We start from the raw sequence: 25,294 nt of genomic DNA, 5'->3' as shown, positions 1-25,294 counted from the left end.
GAGTCCCCTAGAAGAGCAAAAAAAAATGTACATTTCAAATGGCTGTAAATCAAAGTCTGATTATAGTGTCAAAGAAAAAATTGGCAGGACAACTACTTATGCTATGTTAATTAAATAATGTTGGACAGAGTTTTCAAACATATATGGAAAGGTGGTATGAAGGTGTTTAAAAAAGTGCACTTAGTAAAATATCGAATTTCAGCCTGCCTCTTAAATATGTCATTAATGTTTACACAATGAACATGTTTAGATGACCCTTTGTTAAAAGAAGATTGCATTTTCCCTTATTTTATTAATAAACATTTTAACCTACATTTCCCATAAGCCTCAGCCATTCTATTGATTGAATGCGAAAAAAAATGGCGCTGGCATTTGTAGTTTATTGGAGTTGTGCTTAGGGTTAGGGTTACGATCTCGGTAAAGAGGTAATTTCTCACGACATAGCAACACTGCATTGTTAACTGAAGGTGTTACTGACGTAATAATTACAGCCAAACGGACTTTGCAACATTAAGCAGGTTTTAATTTGGGTTAAAAGATAGTCCAATCAAAGCGAGTTCTGCGAAAGCCACGGGAACTTCCAAGCCAATGGCAACCCAGTTGAGCAGAGGCGTCACACTTACTCGTACATATATGGTCATTTATGCCAGGAGCTTCCGGGTTCCTTTGGTGAATGGACAGAAGCTGTAGTTAACTTGATGCAGCAAGAAATTTGTTAATTAAAGGTGTTTTTTTGTTTTGTTTTTCAACGAAGGCATAATGATTCCCATTGTATTGAATAGGCTACATTGTTTACACTAATATTAATGTACAATACTTAAACTCAAAAGTTTGCATATACTGTGTGAAAAATGAATGTCAAAATGTTTAAATTGCTTAAAAAAAAAAACACCTCTGAAGATTATTTAAACACAGTATTTTTCTACTATTCAATTTTCCTTTTGTAATAATTACAATGTTTTTATAGTGTATTAAAGGTAAACAATCTCTTCTACGTTTCCTGGAAATGGACCCTAAAAACTTGCCATTCTTAGATCTACCAGTTGAACTATAGGGATAGAAAACAAACAAACAAAAAACATCATGAATCACTCATTGTCTAGTCATTTTACAATCTTTATTGATATGTCAAACTTTTCCCAGATAAACATAGTGCCCAGAACAGTCTCTCTCCAGTTTATTCCTTTATGAAAACAATGAAATCAACAAAAAAACAGTTGATTATAAAAAAAAAATTGCATAGAGGTAACTAAGCGAAAACAAACAAACAAACAAAATTGCAACAGAAACTCCCTTCAAAAAACAAGTTTAATATTCAAAAATTAAAAGAGAATTTGTTTACAGAAATCCTGACAAAAGATGCCAAAGAATAATCAAGGCTACAGTTGAAAATATTTTATTTTCTTCCCTTTATCAAACAAATAGGCAAAAATGATTTAGAAAAATGCTTCAATATTTTACAATTATCACCTTTAAAAATATATATCCTGTAATCATTGTTTTCTTCTATTGTGAATAAATGCAAAACAAATAAATGGATGATAATAATTATTACTATGTATATATACTAATATATATATATATATATATATATGTAGAGAGAGTGACGGGAGTGCTTATAGTAGACATCGGAGTGATGACTGTAGAGGAGAAATTAATACAAGCAGAAATGCTAAGACTGGAGATTGGCAGTAAAGGGCTGAGAACAGATGTGTCACACAAGAGAGGAAGATCTGGAAGCTTTTGAATGGGCTGATATTGTGAAGAGCTGATGAAGAATGATTAAGTAATCTGTGAGAAATCCTGCAAGAAGAAACAAAGATAATGTATCACATGGTGAACAACAAAAACACTGACAACAACAAATGGCAGAATACAACATACAGTAACTGCAGTGTGCATAACAGTAAACAGAACAGTATCGTCTGTTGGATGCTGAGTGTGGATGCTAAAATTGTTCTCATTATAGTTATTGGTCTTTGTGTGAACAGCTTTAAGTGATCTGATTTGCCCAAATTCATTGAAGATATGATTTGTAGCACTTGAAAAGTTAAACTAGCATTTCCATTCTTTTGCTTCTAAGACAGATGTGTTGAGTAAAATCACCATAGAAAGAAAGGCAGTCTATGAGGTGTGGACAGATATCATGTACTGTTGAAACAGGAAGAGACGGCACCAATTTGTAAAGATTAATAAATAATACAATGGACTTAATATAAACTTCATGATATAAACACTCTTACAATGGGCACAATCTGATGGGAGTTGTGGTAATGGCCAATAACAGCATTAGGAGTAAAAGTTGTAGAATTTTGTACAAGTACGCTTTACAATATAATATGATTATTGTATGAATAATTACTACTACAACATGCTCTTTGTTGACTGTTCTTCCTGATGGGCTATATGAACTAAAATTTAAGAAACATCAAATGCTGAGAAAAATGTATCTGCAGTAAGGTTCAGTCAAGGAGCTCAGACGCACAGACGAACCATTGGAAGTGTTTGCCTTTGCAGCTTTTGGTCTTCTTCATAAATGCACAGGATGGTCAAGTTCAAATCTCAAGTCTCAAATAAACATGTTGAGACAGTGTGTTAAAATGATCGGTGACCAAAATATCTGATTAACACATAATATAAGGATGCGTTCATTAAAGCAAATCAGTTATAACTAAAAGTCTTCTACATTACCTGTGAAGGGTTGAACCTTTAAAGGACTTGTTCAGCCCCCTTGACAGCTTCTTCAAAATCAGCATTGGAAGCGTGGAGTTGAAGTCCCCTGTTAATTCTAGCAGAGAGAGAGAGAGAGAGAGAGAGAGAGAGAGAGAGAGAGAGAGAGATTTTACAAGAGATGGCTTCTTTAAAGAGCTGCTGGATTACAGGTTCTTGTGGAGTATGTAATCCGACGTAACTGAAAGACAGAAAAAACACTGAATTACAATTACTTCACAAAAAGGTATTAAAGGCGTGGCAAACTTAGTGGTTACTGTGTTTTACAAATAGTGTAGAGTAAAAACACAGTTACTGTGGTAAAATCCTGGTAAGTGTTGTGGTTATTGTGTGTTAGTAACTACAAATACCAGAGTAAAACTACGGTTAACGTGGTAAACCCATAGTAAATGTTGTGGTTATTGTGCGTTAGTAACTACAAATACCACAGTAAAACTACGGTTAACGTGGTAAACCCATAGTAAATGTTGTGGTTATTGTACGTTAGTAACTACAAATACCAGAGTAAAACTGCGGTTACAGTAGGAGAAGCATTAGTTACTGTGTATTGACTACACATGACGTGGTGGAGCAACAGTTTGGCTACTATTGTTAAAATATGGTAAATGTGTGGACTTTTTACACGATCACGATTATCACGCTGTTGATATTGGGTTGGTTGATTTGTTGTGCTTGCATCAGTCATGTCTAAAAGCTGAAGACCCATGTCACATCATTATTTATTTAAAACTGCAACAGGTCTATATACAGTAGAGGTTAGCTTAGGCTAATGACAATGGTAGGCTAGCTGAGCAGCCCACTGTCCCATAATTTGAGCATACGCTGCCCTTTAAACACACGACCCCATCTAACGTGATGCAGAAATACTGAAATAATTATAACAATATGGTTAACCATGTGATATCATTACAAAAAGAAGAAGAAAAAAAAGATCGTTACCCTTACTTACCTGTTTGAAGGTGTACGTGCATCAGGTGAACTGGACGAGCCTCGCTGGTGACGTCACTACCGCTGAAGATGATGTGTGCTATTTGGACGCATCTGTTCCCCACCGAAATTAATGTGAAGGATTGGCGTATCATATGCACGCAAAATTGGTATTTGGCGTATGCATTACACGCAACTAGAAAAAGTGTAAAGTCGTGTTATTTATACGCAGATTGATGAGAACGGGTTGCTTCCTTTACAGTTCACTTCATTGGAAGCTTTCATTACCCTGTTTTGTTTTACAGCTCATGTAATTTTGAATTGTAATTATTTATGCAAATAATGGGTAATGTCTTAAGCTATACTTCAATCCTCCTGAAGCTGTATGATATGTCTGAAATGACATGAAGGTGAGAGAATGATGAGAGCATGTTCACTGTTGAATGGTGTTTTTAGTTAAATCCATGCTACTTTCTTTCTTCACCTGTGCAAAGTGGAAGTTTTTTGCATCTCATGCTAAGAACAGCTCTAACTTTTCCATCGATCAGTTGGTGGTGCACCTCCTCGAGCTGCGGCATCTGAAACGTGACATTTTCACAGCACGATGAGAGCTGCCACTCTATCTCTATAATTATTTCAGCGGCACTCGCTTGCCCCAAATTGAAAGAATGAATATCAGCCTATATTTCCTCTGAATCACATCATTTATGAGGCTTTTTATATGTTTAATAAAGCACAGCCGCCTGCCTCTGTCACTAAGGAGCGAGTCATTTCCTGGGGAGGGAGAAACATCTGTTCCCAATTGAAGGGCTTGCTGAGGGGGAAATAAGGCTTTTTTCATATTATAATTGAGGATAGAATAGTTTTAAATGGCACATTAGAGGCAGCACAATCTAAAGGATTGAGAGGCGGGAGTAAAAGCCTCCAATGCTCCAGCAGAGGTAAGGACATGTGTATAATACTGACCCACCTGTTCAGAATCATTTAATGGTATTTATTGCAGCCGGCAGATTTTATAGATGTACCATAGTTAGTGGATACACAGCCTGCCACTTATATACACCACGTGGAGTGATATATCAGCCCTTATCGCTTTAGAACAGTGTCTGAAAACTTGCAATATTTATAGCCTTAATATTACTGGGATACAGTATATAATAACAATTATATAACAATTCCTGGATATTCTTTTAATAAAAAAAATAATAAAATAAATAAAAACTGTTAGCATACTCATGGCTAATAGATGCAGTAATTATTACAGTCATTTTTACAGTTGTGTAATTTATTAGAATTATATGAATGTGAACTCTAGAACCTCACAATAAATTGGAACAGACAATTGCCGTGATGTAGAATTACAATGTATAATTGTCTATTTTACAGTATTTTCTTGTATATGCATATTGTCTCATTTATAAATTAATTGCAATAGTGTCCATAGTACTATGCAGGGGTCTCATTTATACAGTAACATTGCGTATACATAAAATAGGCATAGAAATTGTGAACTCAATTGTCCAAGCACATTTCGGAATTTATAAAAAATATTAACTTAGCGTAAATATGTGCGCACCTCTAGACCATGCGTAAACACTCTTTTTCCTGGCGTGAGAAAAATGTAATGAAGTAACCAACAAATTTAAAATCATTTTCATTTCGATATACACATTTACATTAAATATTCAACTCTCATTAATGGAGATAAGCACTGAAAATACATAGTCATTATGCAGAAGTTAAACAAAAATCTTATGAATTTAGATATATTTAATGGAATGCGCTTGATCGCTTTCTCTGTGCCATGCTGTTTTAATAACAGCGAGGAGTGCTATAGGTGCTCAATAAATTCATCTTTAATCTAAACTGCAAATATCATGCTATGCGAAAATAATTTAGTGTTAACAATCATCAATAATGTTCAATTACTCTGATATTATGGCAGACATTGCTGGATTCAGTGGTCGAATGGTCTATTGTCCGGTTTGAATAGGTCCAATGATAATAGCTTACTGTACAGCCACAGGTGTTGATGCCGTGTGAAGGCATCTCCACAACATTATGAAAAATACCACTGTATTTGAAGGATACAACTTGAAGAAAATGATAATTTGCATGTTTTCTTTTTAAAATAGGCTACTTTGTCAGTGATGTGCCGAGTCAAACAATTATATTTACACTGCAATAAATATAGGCAAAAAAAAAAAAAAAAAATGCTAAAATACTGTATGTTCACCTTATCAGCAAAAATGCATTAATTAAATTGTGTAAAACAATTGAAATACTATTTGGCCACTGGAAAAGAATGAGACCAACTCTATTCTAAAATATTTATCTGAGAACTATTTTAAACAGTTTTGATTTGATGTATTTTTATTTTTATATATTTATTCTAAAACATAACAAGGATATTGGAGGACTTTTAGCAATAAAAATTGTTTAAAGCATTTATAGTCCGTATCATATTTCCTTAATGTTTTGTTACATATGGTGTCACGTGGATGGGAATGTGCGTGGAAATGATATGCAGATGGGTTTATAGTAACTAGGCATTGTAAAATCCATATATGGTGATTTCGGGGATGAGTCAGCGTGGAGATCCACATACGCACAATCTTCCCCTGACTAAGGAATTTTTGCACGGGTTCTGGCAAACACATGGTTTTATACATCTGAAAACTTTGTGCATACGTACACTTTTGGGATGAAATCTATAGAGTTTTATAAATGAGACCCCTGGTGATTAAGTTCCTATGATACAATAAGTTTACACATTTTAATTTGAGGCATTTAGTTAGTTATCATGATCGATAATTATCCATCTTGTTATTCAAGATTTTGGTCATGTCATCCACATCCATTTAACATTACTTACAGTATTTTGTAATTATTTAGTTCTTTAGATCCTGCAGTGAGCAAGCCAAAGAAAGAAACAAACAGGAGTAAAATATTGGGAGAAACAGTATTCAAATGGGTCAGTATTGATCTGGCTGTTATTTGTTTTAATTATATAATACAGTTTTTGTCAAAAACTTGCATATTATTTGTCAAAAGTTCAATCATTTTTAATGTTTTTGAAAGAAGGCTCTTTTGCTTACCAAGGTTGCATTTATTTGATCAAAAATACAATATATCTGGGCATATAAGATCATATTAGATAATGTGGTTGTCACCCCTGAAAATAATATAATTGTGTGTGAATGCAACCAAATTAAAGGACTCAAATACAGGAATGACAACCACATTTTGTTGCTGTGTAAACAGGTTTTGTATTGTTAAAGCACTAAACAGGTAAAATTTATTTGATTCACCTTGACTAGTACTGTACTGTGTGTCTGATTATGACTAGCTCGAGCTGAATCAGTTGAAAAGAACTGACCCAAAGAATTGTTTATTTATCGCAGAAATATCGTCAGTGAAGATATAGCAATGCAACTATTACATTTTGACCCTACTGTCTAAAAAAATAGCTTAAGTATTGAGAAACAAGTTATATATTTTTTTTTTCCCAAAAGTGACGGTAATATATAATAAGGTTAAACACTACACATAGAAATGAGGTGAGGACATGTATAATACTGACCCACCTGTTCACAAATCGCAAGTTATAATTATACTTAAATGTTCATCAACAAGTTTAGTGGTCCTAGCACTGATCACAATAATGACAAAAAAATAAAATAAAGCTACCCCAAATAACTTAAATAATAACCTATAACAACATATAAATGCTGATTTCATACTAAAATATAATGTTCTTACAATATGTTGTAAGAAATTCCAGTTAGATCTTGTGAAATCCTTGTAATATTTTACAGTTTACATCCCTTGCCTGCCATAGTTGTTGGGTAAGACAGCTGTGTTTCAGACTGTAAGTTTGACATATTATGCTTCTCTGATGGTGTTGATGGTTTTTAACAGCATCATCACTTCCTGTTGGCTCGTCCTGAATGGGAGTCCTTTCACAGCTGCTACTGAAGGAGGGCAGTAAATCCCACTCATATAAAAGTGCAGTCACATGAGAGGCAATCATTTTGAGATGGTCGGTTGCCCAGACTCTTGCATCGCCCCAGAGCCACACACAGACACACTCCCCCTCTATGTCACTCCTCTCTGTGCTTCAGTTCCCACCTAAATTACAGTAGACTCCAGCACAGAAGCTGAACTACACCTACAGGCTTGACTGCAAAAGGTCAACAAGCTGCTTAAAATGAAAAATAGCACAGGAGTAATCTACTCTCCTATCTTCTTCCCAGAACCGCCACCCTTCTTCTATTTCCCTCTCTCAATTTTTCGTATTATTTACACACTCTTGTATTTCTACTTTGCCTTGTTAGGATATAGTGGTGTTTTTGGAATCAATGACAATTCCAAAAAAATTAAAAATAAATAAATACATATTATTACATTATGTTTAATATATTTATTGCATGGCTCTGTGAAATACTTGATTCTGATTGGTCAGTCGCTACATTCCGAGGTATGTTATCCCTCGATAACAGCCAGGAGAAACTGATAACACAGGCTCATCCGGGTAACTGAAGTCGGCATTGCACTCTTGCTAGGAACATTTTTTCTTGGTGGAAGCTTTGCATTTGTTTAGCTAATAAAATATTAAAACTAGATTCAAAATGGTGTACAATTATTGAATTATTGACTCGCTCTCTCGTTTCATACAAACACAGCTGATGCCATTTTGCTACGAATGTTTTGTACACTGTAATAGAGCATCACAATCCCGCCCACAGCCGGTGCCGGAAGCAAAAATTCAATACAATTTCTGCATTGACAGTTGGGGTATAAGCCATAAAAACTCAACCATACATGATAGACTTAAAACCAGCTACGGCTGTACTAATCGATAGTATATGCTCATAAAAATGCCAAAGGTTCATGGAGCACTAACCTTGTTTTGAGATAAATGCCTTTTATTCGCGATGTCTTGGATAAGTACTTCATTACCCACAATCCTGAACAATCCCACAGTGATGCATCTGATTGGTGGAACTCTGGTTAAACCCCGCGAAGGTCCGTGAAGACTGAAGATTATTAATAAAAAAAAAAACCTGTGTTGCGTTTTTGAATGGTAGACTTATCAGTGCAATCATGATCTCCTTGGCTGTCATGATGGCTTTTTTCAAGGAGGAAAACAAAAGTGTTCTAAGGGGTGAAAACCACTTCAGATAGGGTCATGTAACGTTAATTGAGTGTAGCGTGCCCAAGGGTCAGCTTGTGTAAGGGCCAGCATGAGGGATAAGACCTACAAAGTTTTGGTGAATTTTGCAGGGAAGTTGGAAACATTAGTTAGCATTATCGTCCACTTTAGCTAGGCTACTGTAGCCTTCATATGGTATGAGTCATATCAAGCATTTTATAATGCCACTGTCAAAACAATATTTAGCCTAGGCATACCTTTTTGTGTATTTACTGAACATTTGTGTAATGGCAACGACATGTGTTGACTACTGAGCGGTTATTGCAGTCAGGTTCGACTTCAGTGAGGCATGGTGGTTTATGGGATGAGTAGTTCCTTCGCTCTAAATGAAAATATGTACACAGTCTTGTACCTTTGACTTTTTTTGGGATTTTCTCTTAATTTTTTCACTCGAAATGATATGTTATATGCTTATGAGTTCAGCCGTAGCTGGTTATCTTCAGACATGCTCTGAAACTCTTTAGATACGGATTTTTCCGAAAGTCAATGGGAGAAATGAATGGGAAATTTACTTCCGGCACCAAAGCTCTCTCGGGCTGTGGGGGGGACTGTGATGCTCTATGGACTATAAAATAAGCTGGTGAGATTTTAAAACATTTTTTCTTAAACGATCTTAAATCTTTTTGAGATTTTGAATCTTTTTCTTTATTCTAAGGGAACAACCAGTTGGATTTACATTATCCCTTACATAATCTGCAGTACATATAGCCTATACATACAAGGAATAAACTCTTGAAATATATTTGATTTATGTTTACAGATAAATAAGGGGAAAAACAGTGTGATATGTAACGTTGCCTATATATGCTGAGTTTTAGTTCATTTTTGTGACAGGCTCAATTTTTTCACAGAAAGAAAACTGAAATAGCAGAAAGCAATATCTTATTTGTTTTTCTTTAATTTAGAAAATCTGAATGTTTACTTTTAAACATTTAACGTTTACTTTTATTTTTTTTATTATTATTATTATTGTGAGTGCACTCAAATAAAAGCAGACCTTAATACAGTGATGCATTATTAATAAGACAATAAGTGTTGATTCTGCTGGTATAAGGAAACAGTTGAAGTGATCGTGTCAGTGCATGCGGGCACACACACAAAACACATCATTTCCAGCCATAGATTGTAAAAAAGATGGATGACACACCTTCATTAATTTCCATTGACAAAAAGTGAACCCACCATTGTCCCAATAGGGCATGGCCATATTGTGTTGATTTGGGACTAGAGTCTGCGCAGTAGCAAACGCAGGACTAAAGTCTGCGCGAGCGAAGTGGAGACACGTCCAGCCCACACACCCGCAAAGTCAATCACAAAAACACGCCCCAGACACTTTTTAAATTAGCCTGACTGGTCCGACTTTTGTCTGCTGATTTCTCGTGTAAGAGGCTTGTGTTAGTATAAGGTAAATACAACTACAGTCTCTTTCTGTTCGCTCAGAGAAGCTGTCAGTCTCAGCTGTCAATCATGATGTCACACACCCATTTTTTTGTAGCATCAGATAACTAAAACTAAACTTATTTTAAAAACGAGCATCCTATCTTACATCAGTGTGATGAAATGTACATCAAATGACATAAACCATGTTTGAAAACAAAATATATAAAGTGAAATGTAATTATTTAGCTTGTCTCACGTCCCATTAGATTACATGGAGAGGGTGGGGTTTAGTCAAAAAGAGAAGTGATTAGGTCTTTTTATTATTTTATTAATGCCAAGGTACCAAAGAATGTTAATATTGCATACAAAGAAGTGGCATTACATGCAAAGCACCATTTACAAACGTATGTAAACAAAAAAATAAATAATACTAAACGAATGCTTTAACAAAATAAATTAAAAAGATTAAATAAATTAACTGTGTTAACAACCTTAAGATTTTTGGAAGATTAAATATTTTGGATATACTGTTGAAACTCTTTTTTAAAAAACAATATATAAAGGTTTCGAGTGAATTTACTGTGGTGAATATGAAATTTTGCAAGTCATAATAGGTTAATAATAAAATATTCATTCATTTTGTCTTTTTGAATATTAAATTAGCCAAACAGTACATACTTAAAAAGCAGAGAGAAACCCTGTAGCACACTGCGATGGATAACATTCAGTCCAAAATAGCTGTGTCTGAGGACAATCCCAAAAGATATGTATATCAGTTTCATTAGAGTCACCACAAAAAGAACAGCTTGTATGTATGTCTGATTTAAACTTTTTCAAAAACACTTTAGCTGGGTAAAATCTGTGTAACAATTTGAATGAGATTTCTCTAATCTTGTTAGTTATGTATTTCGAAGACAGAGTCCATACTTTTTTCCAATCAATATGATCAACCACATTCCTCTAATAAGACACCGCATATGGAGTTGTAACAAGTTCCTTATAGTAACGTGATGAAGGATGTGACAAAAAGCATAGTTTTCCTACTGGGATTTCAAATTGGTCTAAAGATAAAGTGCTGGATGATCTAACAGAGTCCCTTAAAAGCATAACAGCTCCTTTAGGAATAGCGTCCATGACAATGGAGAATTATTTGGGAGTTACTGGAAAATTACATTTACATAAGAATTCTTTGTAACTTAAAATAAAACTTTCCGAGTTAACAAGGAAACAACCCAAAAAATTAAAAAACAAAGGTTTTCTCTTATATAAAATGTCTTGATTGTTCCAAATGATGTACTGGTGAGGGGTGCTTAAAAATTAATGAACATGCAAGGAATGCCTGTTTATGAAATTTAGATAAATTGTAAGGGATTCTAGCAATATTATAATTACAGATCAATAGGAAAGGGAGACCACCTTATTTGGAAAAGTAGAAGCCTAATTGGGGATAAAATTCCAGATTGTATTCCCATTCAGGAAAATTCCGAGTTTGGATTACACAGATACTGTCTTATCCAATTAATTTATTATAAAGTATTTTTCAAAGAAGAGCAATGATCAATCTATCATGTTAAGAGCACTGCTGATGTGCTTTCTCTTAACATCACAAACCTATCAAAATAAACCATATATATATATACATAATAAAGGTGTATCAATGCATATTTCCCACAAGACCTGTGTAAACTACAGCACACAAAGGTTTATTACATTTATTTATTAATATCATGAGATTACGATGCGCAAGAAAACAACAGTATGAAGTAGCTGCTCATTTAAATGGTCTTTCTCATCTCAATCTGCTCAGTCTTCATGTCAGTAGCCTAAATTATGTTATAATGGACTATTTCACATCCAGAGATCAAGTGATGCAGTTACTAAAGAGGAAGAGTCTGATATCTGTTACAGGCATATGCACATGTGCATGAACACTTGCGCTGAGCTCGCTTTCTAAATGTAAACTACAAGGTACACTATTTGTGACATCTAAACATAGAAGGGCTGATCTATGCCCATCATGATAAATAATGGACAACTGTCTTCTTCAGGGTAACGTTAGTCTGTTTGTGTGATGATGCAGTAAAGTGCTCTTGACAGACAGCGATCTTTAAGTGAAAGTGAAACTTTCTCACTTTAAACCCGTTTTTCTCAAAATTCCATTCCGGAAAATCATAGCTATCACTATCAGCCAGATTCAGATAGCCATAACTTTAGTTACATTCAAGCTTTAGACAACATCAAAGCAGTTTTGGAAAGTTTTGGCTTTCATTTGGTATCAAAACCTAAAATAGATAAAAATTTCACCATGTGTTGGGTTTTTTTCTAGATAGCATCATATATATATATGACTATGAAAATTGTAGATTCACACTGAAGGCATCAAAACTATGAATTAACACATGTGGAATTATATATGGAATTATATACATAACAAAAAAGTGTGAAACAACTGAAAATATTTCATATTCTAGGTTCTTCAAAGTAGCCACCTTTTGCTTTGATTACTGCTTTGCACACTCTTGGCATTCTCTTGATGAGCTTCAAGAGGCAGTCACCTAAAATGGTCTTCCAGCAGTCTTGAAGGAGTTCCCCGAGAGATGCTTAGCACTTGTTGGCCCTTTTGCCTTCTGTCTGCGGTCCAGCTCACCCCTAAACCATCTTGATTGGGTTCAGGTCCGGTGACTGTGGAAGCCAGGTCATCTGGCACAGCACCCCATCACTCTCCTTCTTGGTCAAATAGCCCTTGATGCCTTCAGTGTGACTCAACAATTTTCATAGTCATGAAAATAAAGAAAACTCTTTGAATGAGAAGGTGTGTCCAAACTTTTGGTCTGTACTTTATGTGTTTGGTCATGAAACTCTAGATGGCGCAGGCTGACGGGTTGTTAATGTAACTGATGGTATTTATAGAGTTAAATGACTTTGCACAAACTGACTGGTTCATGTTGAATATGCCTTGCGTTTATATGGCTGGCTAGCATTCACTTGAAATTGCTGAAGCACGCTGCAGTCTGCATAGTAACCAGTTATTATTTCTAATATAGCAGGGGCAGCAGAAAGTACTTTAATTGAATGAAATTTTAGTGAAATGCATGGATGGGCTACAGCAGTTCAAGTAGTTTCATGGAGTGTAGCATCAGTATCCATAGAACTTCAGGATTGAGTTATTAGCGAATTATTAATAGCAGTATGCATAGCAAATCAAATTATGCGTTTAGTTTTAGTAGGTTCCTTACCGGAACCTAGTCTGTACCTTACCCATGATCCTCCGCAAAAGTTCATGATACGTATCCACAGCAATGATTAGAAACCAATATATTTTGTTCATCAAGATTAAATTATCATCTTGATTTTTATTTTGGGGAAAAATCATAAAAGTACAACCATGACTTGATGAGATATTAATATTGAATATTGTAACTCCATTATTACATGTAAATCTTAATGTAATGAGCCATTTATTCATGATTTATAAACGTTAATAACATGCAAAAGTGCACATTAATATACCGTGAACATCAGTGAACCAGGTATTAATGAGTTATAAACATTAGTAACTTGTGAAAGTGAACCTAAATGTAAAGTGTACGCCTTTGAACCATTTATTAATAAGTTAGAAACGTTAGTAATCTGTGAAAGCGAACCTTAATGTAAATTTAACATCTATGAAACATTTATTAATGAGTTTGAAACGTTAGTAACCTGTAAACGTGAAACTTAATGTAAAGTGAACACCTGTGAATCATTTATTAATGAGTTCCAAACATTAGTAACCTGTGAAAGTGAACCTTAATGTAAGGTGAACATCGATGAACCATTCATTAATTAATTACAAATGTTAGTAACATGTTAAACCATTTATTAATGAGTTACAGACATTAGAATCATGTGAAAGTGAACCTTGATGTAAAGTGAACACCTGTGAACCTTTTATTGAGTATTAGTAACCAGTAAAAGTGAACTTTAAAGTGGACACAAAAATAATTGATTGATTGATTAATTGATTATTATTGCACAAACAGAAAATTTTAGTTAGTATTTTCTGGTGAAATAAATTGTATTGTTGTTACACTACATCAGCAAACAAAATTCAACTAAAAAAACTGAGCTTTAATTTATAAACAGCAGCCTCACATAATTCCCCTTATTGGTGTTGGTGTGGGTGAGAGTGGTGTGCAGCAGGGGCGAGGCTAGAAATGTTTAAGTGGGTGGGCCTACATAAAACTGGGTGGGCAAAGTGTAGCATATGAAAACTGCATATCAAATTGCTAACAGAAATTACAGCACAGATATTACACAATACATAATACTACTAAAGCACTGAATAAATTAATTAAAATTTTAACATTTACTAAATCATTATTACAGTTAAAAGTTTTATCTGTGTTTACCAAACCGGAGCTAATGAAAAGTTGAAATTTTATTAGTCAAAGATTAATTAATACTGTACCAAATGTATTTCTCATTGTTAGTTAAGATATTGCTCTATACACTGTATGTAAAGCAATACCTTAGATGATGGGGCTTTGAAGATGATCTCATAATCAAGTGTCTCAGTTTGCTTTCATAGGAGAGTAGATATCGAGGACCATAGAAATGAGCGCAGCTGCAAATATGCAGTTCGTTGTGGAGAAGAGAATCTAGCACAATGTTTACTTTTTTCTTTCCACAAAGAACGCATCTATTTAGGGGATCAAACACTGTACCTATGATAATTTGATGCTTTAAACAAATTTGGCTCAGAAGTTTTTAATTTATAAATCCATCACCCACTGGTCTGATTTGTTAGCAGTCTGGATTCAGTGCTAAGACATTTCTTTGGGAAATCCAATATATGCTTTTTAAATTCTGAATGAGGTTTCTTTCACTATTTTCAAATACAACTTTCAAATTTAACACTTTTCAAACACCTCATGTTATTAACCAAATTATGGGTGGGACTAACAGAAACTGATTAAACACTATTTTGACAAGCGTATGGTAAGCACCTATAAGAAGAGGGAAAATTAATAAACTGCCTGTAATTGACCATGAAAAATATATTTTGTTAAATATATTTTGTTATATGTTAAAAATATTTTAAAGCTTGTATATAAAGTTATCATGAAACTATACATTTATAATTATCTGTTGATAAATAACATACATCTGGAAAATTAACAGCTTCTCACTGGGTGGGCCACAGCTGAAAACGGGCCCACCCGTAGCTCCGCAATTCTGATAGTAGGAGATGGGAGACAGCATCCTCACTAGACCTATCAGGGCAATAGGCGAACTGGAGTGGGTCAGTGATGTGAGGGTTAGTGGAGCTGATTGTGTTCTTGATAAGCCTCGCAAAGGCCTTCATAATTAGTGATGTGAGTGCCACAGTCATATAGGCATGATGTGTAGTTTTGATGTGTACACAATGATAGATTTTTAATGCAGGGACAACTGACTGAACAAGGGACTCATTAAAGATGGACGTAAACAATCCAGCCAGCTGATTGACACATGATATCAATACACCACCGGAAATTTCGTCTGGGCCAGCCGCTTTCCTGATGTTCACACTCTTCAGAGCTTGACGAACCTCAACCGCCGATACAGAGATTGTGCACATGTCACTGATTCAGCTGTTCTTATCCTCTGTGAACGTCGGCGGACTGTTGATATTGCCAGAGCAGTTTGCTTTGAAACGGCATAAAAGGTGTTCAGCTTTTTGGCTAGTGAAGAGTCAGCACTCACCGCGATGGAGGGTTTACTTTTAAAATAACTGATAGTTCTTAGTCCCTGCCATATTCGCCTGGAGTCATTCAGTTAGAGAGACTCCACTCGTTCTATGTACTATTGTTTACCAGTTCTCACAGCGCATCAGCCCCGCATTATATGCAGCCGTGTGCACATACACCACTGCCCAGATTGTTTTATTGACCCATGGTTTCTGGTTCGAGAAAGTTTTTATTGCTATGGTTTGTGTTAACTCCTCAACAGTGTGCCGACAAAGCTGACAGCTACTGTACATCCGCAGTACATCTGCAGTCGAACTAGACTGAAACATGTCCCAGTTCACATCATCGATGCATCCTTTAACGCAGCTTCTGATTGGGCAGACCAGCATTTCACCACCCACCTCTCTGGAGCTGCCTGCACAAGCTTTTGTTTATATTCCTGTATGAAGAAGATAGCGAGCACGCTTTATAGCCATTCCTGAATTTAGAAAAGCAGTGGTCCAATGTATTTCCCCCTCTGGCTGGACAGGAAATGTGCTGGTAAAAGTTTGACATTACATGTCTAAGATCGGTTTTATTAAAGTCCCCACTCACAATGATGACAGCATCCGGGTGCTTGTTTAAGCAGACACTAAGCACATCATGGAGCTTAGACAGGGCCATCTCCGTGTCCGATTAAGGTGGAATGTATGTACACAGCCATGGCGATGACCACTGTAACCTCACAAGGCAAATAGAATGGGCGGCACATGATCATTAGATGCTCCAGATGAGGCGAACAGGAACGCGACAAAACACCATTTGTTGTTGACCATGAAACAGACCTCTGGTTTTGCCGGCCTCTGCAGTCCTGTCCATCCAAAGAAGAGAGAAACTATCAGACAGTGCTACGGCATTGTCCAGTACTGAGGGGGTCAGCCATGTTTCTGTTTCATGTAACCCTACCCATAATTTATTCCTAAAATCAGTGTGAAATGCTAGCTGATTAACAAGGATGTAGAAGTACCTAACAGCAATCATAAGCCTAAAACAGATATTTCATGTAAAGTTATCCCTTGATTCTGATTGGTTGATTGGAATGTTGTTCCAGGATCAACAAGAATGTTTAACCCATGTTAACCCTGTTTAAATTTGTTTAACCCTTAAATGCATGAATGTTGCACCAATCATTACATATCAGCTCTAACAGATACACCAAGGGTCCCCTTGCTCTAGAAGATTTTTAATTTAATGCGTTGTGCTGTCTCCCTTTCTACAGAAAATCCAAATCAGTAAAATTATGCATCGTTTCAGTTTTATTTAGTCAGATATTGTTAATATCAGCGTTTATGTGTGTCACCAACCTTCCTCTATGTGTATTTACCTTTTTTGTTTGGATTTATTAAATACTGTTTTTCGTCATTTTAATCTTATTGCATGTTCACCAACACCTAAACTGTGACGGAATACCTGACCACACAAAGAACTATGGATATCGCTTCCATTAACATTGCCCATCAGAGGGGCAACATGCTGTTGAGAGGAGCATCCATTTTTATTTTTCAAGACACCCGTAACTTGGAGGATTAAATGGTGAAATTTCTCGACTCCACCATGTAAGCTGCAATGACGTCTACTTATTGAAGGGATTTTTGTGTGGTCTGGATGATGACATTTGCTTCATCATCTCCAGAGGAGATCCGTACTGGACCCTGAAAGATTACATCAGTTTTGCACTGTGGGTGAATGCATCCACACACACAGCAGACAAAGCAGAGGTCGCCTGTAACATCAGTGTCCGGCCACACCTCCCAGACATCTCCTAGCCAGACCCAGCGCCCAGCCCACCATAAGGCCACTGCCCAGAGCTTCAGCCAGAACACCACAGCTTCTGGCTCCAGGGTGATTGAGAAGCTCACCCATAGCCCACCATCTGTGCAGTGGAATCACCATGGGTCTGCCAGTCTCCATTGGCGTCATGGCTGGAGGATCCCTTGTCTCTACCTCCAATCACTAGGACCCAGACTCCACCTCAGCCCATTGACCCAGCAGCTCCACCATTGCTCCTAGCTCCCTCCTGTCTGCCATGGCCAGTCAGTATACCAGCTCCACTGGGCTCCCTCTTTTCTCCAGCTCTGCATTAGAAAGTGGTTGACTATCCACCACCTCAGAATTGAACTTCTCCTTGTCCCTTTGTTGCTCCAGCTCCACTACGGCCTTCCGGATCCCTGCCTCTGCCTTGGTCACCAGAGCCATCTGCTATGCCTTGGCCATCTGGATCCTACCCTTTGCCCTGGCTCCTCGGCTCTCCATCTCCACCTTGGGCTCAACCTCCATCTGCTCCGCCACCTGACTGATTTCTAGCCTGGTCCTGAGCAACCAGCTCATGCTGAAAGGAGAAATGGAGTGGAGTGTGAAATTATCAATCTGTATGCTCTTAAGTTCTTCTATGGAGAAGGAAAGGACGGGGAAAATTTGGCACAGATTCTTCTGTCGACTATCTGTTGATGACATGGTGGGACTTTTGAAAAAATTAAAAAAATATGTTGAGAGTAGAATGGAACATTATGTTAAAGCACTGGCTCTTGAACATAACTGTGTAATATAATATAACTACACTCATTGCAGATACCTTATCATTGGTGTATAACAGGAGTACCAAAAAGGCACAAGACTGCATCCATCCCATCAATGTTTATTTTGAGGCCTGCCTCATGACAAATACATGTACAGAGGAGAGCCCAACATAAATGCACATTTCAATTGTGCTGCTCTTACAGTTATCAAAAGAACATGATGCAGAACAAGCAAGTTCAACGCTCTTACATTTAGGGTTGGGACCCGAGAACTGTTCTTTGAAAAGAACCGGAACCGTGAGCAATTTCTAAGTTTCGGTTCTGAAAACGGATCTGGTACCACACATGACCAAGTGCTGTGAGCAGCCTTCCGTGTTCTGTTATCTGCGTTTCCCATAAAGGATGTCACAAAGCAATATAAAGAAAACTAGCCTTGCCTTTTTAATTACTGAGCATATTGAATCCAATCATACATTCCACAGACGTGCTGCACCGCCTCATATCTTTTATCAGCGCCTTTGATAACTGTGCACATCATTTTGTCTGACTGTACATGTGCAGGCAGCGCACAGCAGCTGCCGCCACTAAATTACATTATATTTGTCACATATCGCCATTAATATACATACTGACTTCAACTTGGACTGCTAAATAAATAGACTGCTATTGTTATGTAAGTATGAGGGTTAGATTAATTAGTGTACATGTCATCTCGAGAGTGATAAACAAAGTGATAGAAAAGATGCATTTGAAATGTTTAAAAATGTGTTTAAAAATATCCTGACTGCATTATTATTTGTAAAATAGGGGCTTTATGGAGTGTGTGTATACATTGTTATAAGTATAGCAGTTTATAGTTAATTCATTTATGGAAATGAACAAGTGTCTTAGCCCTCAAATGACTATTTGGCCAACCAGGTTATTCCTGCTTGAAAAGCAAAATGTTACTGATGTAAAAAACATCAACTTTGAAGCACATGCTGATTGATGGACTAGCATTACTCAATACTACTTACTACCTTCCAGCAACACTACATTTTGCGAAGGTAAAACAGTAAAAAACATATAAATAGTTAATCTAAATGGAACCAGAACCAGAACATTTCTAACAATATCCAACCCTACTTATGGAGATCGGTACACTGTGATATTTGTTGCATTTTGACATTCCCAACCTTTAAATTAAGTTGACAATAAGTAATAAACAGTATTGAGCATTAGGTAGTTGAGTATTGTGCATTTCTCCTTACCACTATTTTTTAAGTGATGTTTTTTTAACAAGTTTCGGGAGGAGCACGCGCAGATAATTAATACGGCCAATTCATCATCAGAAATCACATCCATCTATCCAATCAATGCAAGCGATAACCCCTATAAATAATCAAAGTGGTCCTACCTTCGTTATTCTAGGCTTTTAGCATTTGGTTCGCTCTGTTTGCCATCTTATTACAGACCCAATTTTTCGTCCAACGAAGAGATCTATACCGGGTATTTTTTCAGATCTGCTGCAATTTGCCGGCCCCATGATCACTCCTACCCCGCCAGACCTGGCCCCTGAGCACCAGGCGTTATCACGGCCACTGCACTTCTCGACCATCCATACGCTGTGCCCAATAGACAGTGAAAAGCCCCGAGCTCACCTCGCTCGACACAACCATTGTCCCGCTCAAGAGCCCGGCTCTCCTCGAGTGCTGGATTGCACCTGCAGCAGGCATTCAGCGAGCCTGGGCTGCGCACCAGATTACACTGCAGCAAAGCCTCACTTGCTTCCCGCCGTGGCTCAGCCTTTCACCCACGGCTCTTTCGACCGCAGCGCAGTTTGAGGCTGCCTCTGCTAGCAGCTCAGGCCGTGTGCTGCAAAGTAATACATTTTCAGGTGAAGTTGCTAAATGCAGGGTTCGCGGCTAAAGTTTGTCATCCACACTGAAATGTCTGAAGGCATTACATTTGCCTTACTGTGCATGCATAAACCTCACCGAGATGATACAGACATAAGTTTCATGCAATTCTTCTGGGAGGATCAATTCATTTATGGAAATATTTACCCATTTACTGGTGCGCTCACTCAGAATTGATCTAAAACCTTGTGTTTTGTCGCAGGACAGCAATTGTAAGTAAATTTTCTATTGTCTTTTAGGACTGTACTATGAAAAGCATGCAAAGTAAATATCTTTAGCAACAATGTGAAAGTGAATAGCACATAAGTGCAAAATTAACGTTACTTCTATAAACATGTCTATTGGTACAGTGTGTTACAAGACAAAGAATGCTTCATCGTTTCCAAAAGACTCAATTTCCACAGTCCATACTACAATTTGAAAACAGCATTTTCAAATGTATCCGCTCTGGAGAGCGTTTTAAAAGGCTGGAAGGCCAAAATGAGAGGAAAGGATGGGTTTTTCAACAGGAACGTAGTGATATGGACAAGGCTTGAGAAATTGTCAAATCTAGTAACAAATTGCTAAGCTTGCAACACCGTAGGCTAGCCAGGCATCTTAAGCGTGTCTCATCAAATGTTACTAAACATTCTACTTTCCCGCAGCTTACAACTACAGCAGCCAAAGCAAGCATGAAGCTGCTTCTACTTCCAACACTGGCCCGCACATCTCAGTATTTCCATCCTGTTATTTCTGACCCCCTTTTTTCTTTTCAGTGTCCTCCAGCTTCCGTAGCAGATGTTAGGATACGGCTGCCTCTGGTAGCAGTGCAGGCTACACAGGCTACAACAGCTGAAGCAAACGTGAGCCTGCTTTCATTTGTAAACATGCCCACATCTCTTCCACTCCCTCATGCTACTAATAACCATTTTTATGTTCAGTGGCCTCCGTAGCAAACGCAAGTGTGAGGCTGCCTTCGTTAGCAGCGCAGACCTCACACGGGGTCTTCAGGACTCCCTTCCTGTGGCCTACAGCATGTGAAGCAAGTGTAAAGCTGCTTCCACTTGCAACACAGGTCCTCAAATCTGCTGCCCCATGGCCTGCTACCCCGCCATTCCCCTTCTCTTTCCCCCTCTTTTTTCCACTCCCAGAGCCATTCCAAGCGTGAGCACACCTCCCCTAATGGTGCAGACACCGACGCCCGCCATTCCCCCTTCTCTTTCCCCCTCTTTCTTCCACTCCTGGAGCCATCCCAAGCGTGAGCACGACTCCGCAAGTGGTTCCAGGAGCTATCTTTCCTCCTCCTCTCATGCAACCGCCTTCCTTCTCTATCTTCCACCTCCCATCCCTCCAAACAGTCTTGCCTTGGAACCACCCCTGTAGCCAGCAACATAAGGACACCGATTTTGTCAGAAGGCAGAGGGCTCCAAGACCTACAGGCGGTCAAACCAATTCTATATCAAAGAACTCACAAAACCTTCATCATCCAACCCCTTTAACGCCATTTCATCCCTGTTCACTCTAACTCCTGACCCACCATATCTAACCCCCTCTAACATCATCTAATCCATCTATACCTGCCCATCCCCACTCCAGCCGTCCCTGCAGCATACCGCAGGAGCTTTACCAAATAATCACACTGCCACAACAGTCACCACTCCCGCAGGAGTCATTTTCTGTATTTCTCTACTGCCGCAGCAGTGTCTTCTCCCGCAGGAGCCTTTTCTGTCTTTCCCTACTGCCGTAGCAGTAGCCGCTCCCGCAGGAGCATCTATCTATATTTCTCCACTGCCGCAGCAGTATCCGCCCCTGCAGGAGCCTCTATCTATATTTCTCCATTGCCACAGCAGTGTCTTTACCCACAGGAGCCTCTCTGTATTTCTCCACTGCTGCGGCAGTGAACGTTTCAACAGAAGCCAAATTCTCTTTCTAGATACTGGCACAACAAATGTATACCAAAGGATGTCCAGCACCCCTCTAACATTAAGACTTGCTTTTGGGGGGTCTGCAAATGTACGTATCTGGCTGTTGTCCTGTTCTAATTGCATTTTTGGGTAGCACTTGGGGTCGGGCTAAATTCGGGCCCTCTCCCCAGACAGCAAGCCAAATATGCATAACCATTTACTTAGTTTATTATATGTAAGTGTGAACTTGTGAATAGTTGTTTAATGATTTAAATTTAAACTGAATCGGAACCAGAACCGTTAGGTGGAACCGGAAAATTTCTAACGATTCCCAGCCCTACTTACATCACAGCAGTGATGCTTAAGTAAAGTTATTTTTGCTTATTAGTACGGTTAAATTGGATAATCAAACTTTCTGTTGACATTGTTTAAGACATTGTTTAATAATGCAGATTCTATGTTCCAGTGTGTTCCCTGTTTTTACTGTCAGCTGACCTCTCTGTTCTCCTTGCCTGTGCTATAATGACCATGTGGACAATCCCTGAGTTCAGCTGGTTTTCACCTGTGTGGCTCAGCCATGGCCTCCTGATCCCCAGCAGTCTTCTGCTCTGCCATAGTACACAGTTCTTATGGCTCCACCAATGTTGTTCCATTTTGTCTTGAATGTCCTCAGAAGCATTACATCAGCTTTGGTTGTGAAATGTCATTGGCTTTTGTGTGTCTCATGACTGAATGCATCATGCTAATATTCGGAAACATTTTAAATGAGATGTGAGAACATTAACGGAGTGAATCATTTTAAGCTATCAAAAGCGTGTAATTTACTCTTTTCTTCGCATAAAGATATTATATGGCTTCAGAAGACTTGGAATGCAACACGTCTTGTTTGTAATACTTTTTTATGCTAAAGTGGCACCTTAAGTGTCAAAAAGCGACAATAAGGGATCCTGACCAAGTGTCAATATGCGACAAGTTGGGAGTGAGAAAGTTTTGTTTCTGCAGTGTTTATTTAAGTGTGTTGAAACCCCTGTGTTTTCAGTTTCAGACTTTTATTGTTGCTTTGCATTGTTTTGTATATTATTGTTTTTTTAATAAATCATCGTCTGCACCTGGATTCAACTCCCCTCATCCTTAAGTTTTTCATTTGTTACAATTAATACTGTAACCTATAAAATGTTTTGCATTTTTACAACTAATATATAAATGAATAAAGTATGAATACATTTATTTTACACTGTTTTTTACAAGTGAGGGCATTCCCAAATTTTAAGCCCATTTCCACCACAGGAACTCTTCCCAGGAACCAGGGACTTTGGGCTGGTACTCGGTTTGTTTCCACCGCAAGAACCAGGATTAAAATAAAATATCAGGTAAAAAATTGCCCCTAAGAAAGTTCCTTCTTGCGAGGTAGTACTTTTTCAAAGGTCTGGAACTTTGTGGGACTTGGGCGCTGAACATGCTGATTGGTTGAGTTCACACATCTATTTCAACCACCATTTATTAGCATAATATTACAATTATTACTGTTATTAAGTTATTAAATGTAACACTATTTCAGTCGAGAATGTAGTTGTTTAAAACTCAAGTCTGTGGTTCCCTTTCTAGGGGACTTCAAACTGCATCCTCTAGGGGTTGCTATGACGAACAACTTGTTGGCCGGCTACAGCCTCTGACGTCACTACTGGCAGGACTATAAACAAGCACCAGGATAACATGTCATTCTCTTCTTCGTCTTCACTGACTGTTCTGTTTGAAGCGTGCATCTGAAAGAACTGGTAAGGTGGATCTGTCTCTGTATATTATGGCAAATACTAGCAAGCGTTTAGACAATGTGTGCATCCGTGTCTGCGTTTTTTGACACCCTGTGACACACGATATATTTGCGTCATTTGTTCTGGTGAAGAGCATGCACGTGAAGTCTTTGAGGAGGCAAAATGCATGCATTGTGCATTGTAAAGAGGGATTTTCCCTTTCGCGCCCTTAATGGCGTCGGACGAGAGAGAGTCTCGGGAGGATGATGTTATATCTTTAACACTATCTGATACTGAGGTTAGTGCTCTGCTGGGTTTTCACCCAGGAAAAACAGGAAATATTTGAGGATGGTGAAGAAGCTGAGGCTGAGCCTTCTCAATTCTCCTGCCCTACATATGTAGAGCTGTTAGAGGTTATGGATCATGCCACGGCAAAGTTGTACTTTTCATAAAAATGTGCTAAAATGTGCTATGTAAGGCCATTTAAAAAAAAAAAAAAAAAAAAAAACCTTCAATGAGTGTTATCTTTCTGAACATAGCCCTCCAGCTCAGGTGAGCCTTTCATTTCTGCATGATCTCCATACAGATATCAAAAAGATATGAAAGAGACCGTTTTCTTCTCGCATCCATCGGTTTCAGCATAAGAGTTAATCTGCCGACATTGAGATGATGCGCGAAAGCGTCTATGAGAAGATGCCCCCTGTAGAAAGAGCTAAAAAAAAAATTATTTGGGGGAGACATCCTCTCTTAAGCTCTCTTTGCCATCTAAGCCCCTTCAGAAATTCATCTGGCTTAAATGGCAAGGGCCTTTCTCCTGATCAGGTAGCCGCGCACACACGCTACCTCTCTCCATGCTACCAAGCAGGGCGCCTCCGCCATGGGCGAGACTATTACGGCCATGTTGGCAGCGGAGAGACATCTGTGGATGAACCTGGCAGACATCGAGAAGAAAGAAAAGTCTTTCTTCTCGATACTCAGGTTTCACCTTCTGAACTTATCAGTATTTCCGTTGAGATGATTTGAGAAGTTTAGAGAGACGAAGGCGCGCTCTGCTGCTTTCAGATCCTTCGTTCCATGAAGGTCTAGGTCCGAGCCCGAACAACATATGGGTCCTGGCCTATCTCGATCTGAGGATCAAAGACAGGCACAGAAGGCTAGTGTCGCGATTCATGCTCGTCCCCCACCTGCGGGCAGGGGTAAGAGGAAACGTGGGTCACAAGGAAATAAGCAGAACCTAAGGAATG

The 25,294-nt window shown here is 38.1% G+C and overlaps 2 long non-coding RNA genes across 4 annotated transcripts in view; one reads left to right on the top strand and one right to left on the bottom strand.

Annotated features, from left to right (window-relative positions):
* The window catches only part of LOC132158034 (uncharacterized), a 93,516-nt gene that overhangs the window by 4,781 nt on the left and 63,441 nt on the right, over positions 1–25,294 (top strand). The window lies entirely within an intron of this gene.
* LOC132157651 (uncharacterized) lies at positions 1,120–3,838 on the bottom strand. Of its 3 annotated transcripts, none has more exons than XR_009437570.1 (3): positions 2,494–3,215; positions 1,216–1,803; positions 1,120–1,183 (listed from the first exon to the last, which is right to left on the bottom strand). It is a non-coding gene; the product is annotated as an uncharacterized LOC132157651 (long non-coding RNA). The 3 variants fall into 3 exon arrangements; XR_009437571.1 differs by adding an exon at positions 3,670–3,819 and having other exon boundaries at positions 1,128–1,803; positions 2,494–2,911; XR_009437569.1 differs by lacking the exon at positions 1,120–1,183 and adding an exon at positions 3,680–3,838 and having other exon boundaries at positions 1,563–1,803; positions 2,494–2,911.

Source organism: Carassius carassius, chromosome 15 (genome assembly GCF_963082965.1).
Source record: "Carassius carassius chromosome 15, fCarCar2.1, whole genome shotgun sequence".
NCBI lineage: Eukaryota > Metazoa > Chordata > Actinopteri > Cypriniformes > Cyprinidae > Carassius > Carassius carassius.
This window is presented reverse-complemented; position numbering and strand designations above follow the sequence as displayed.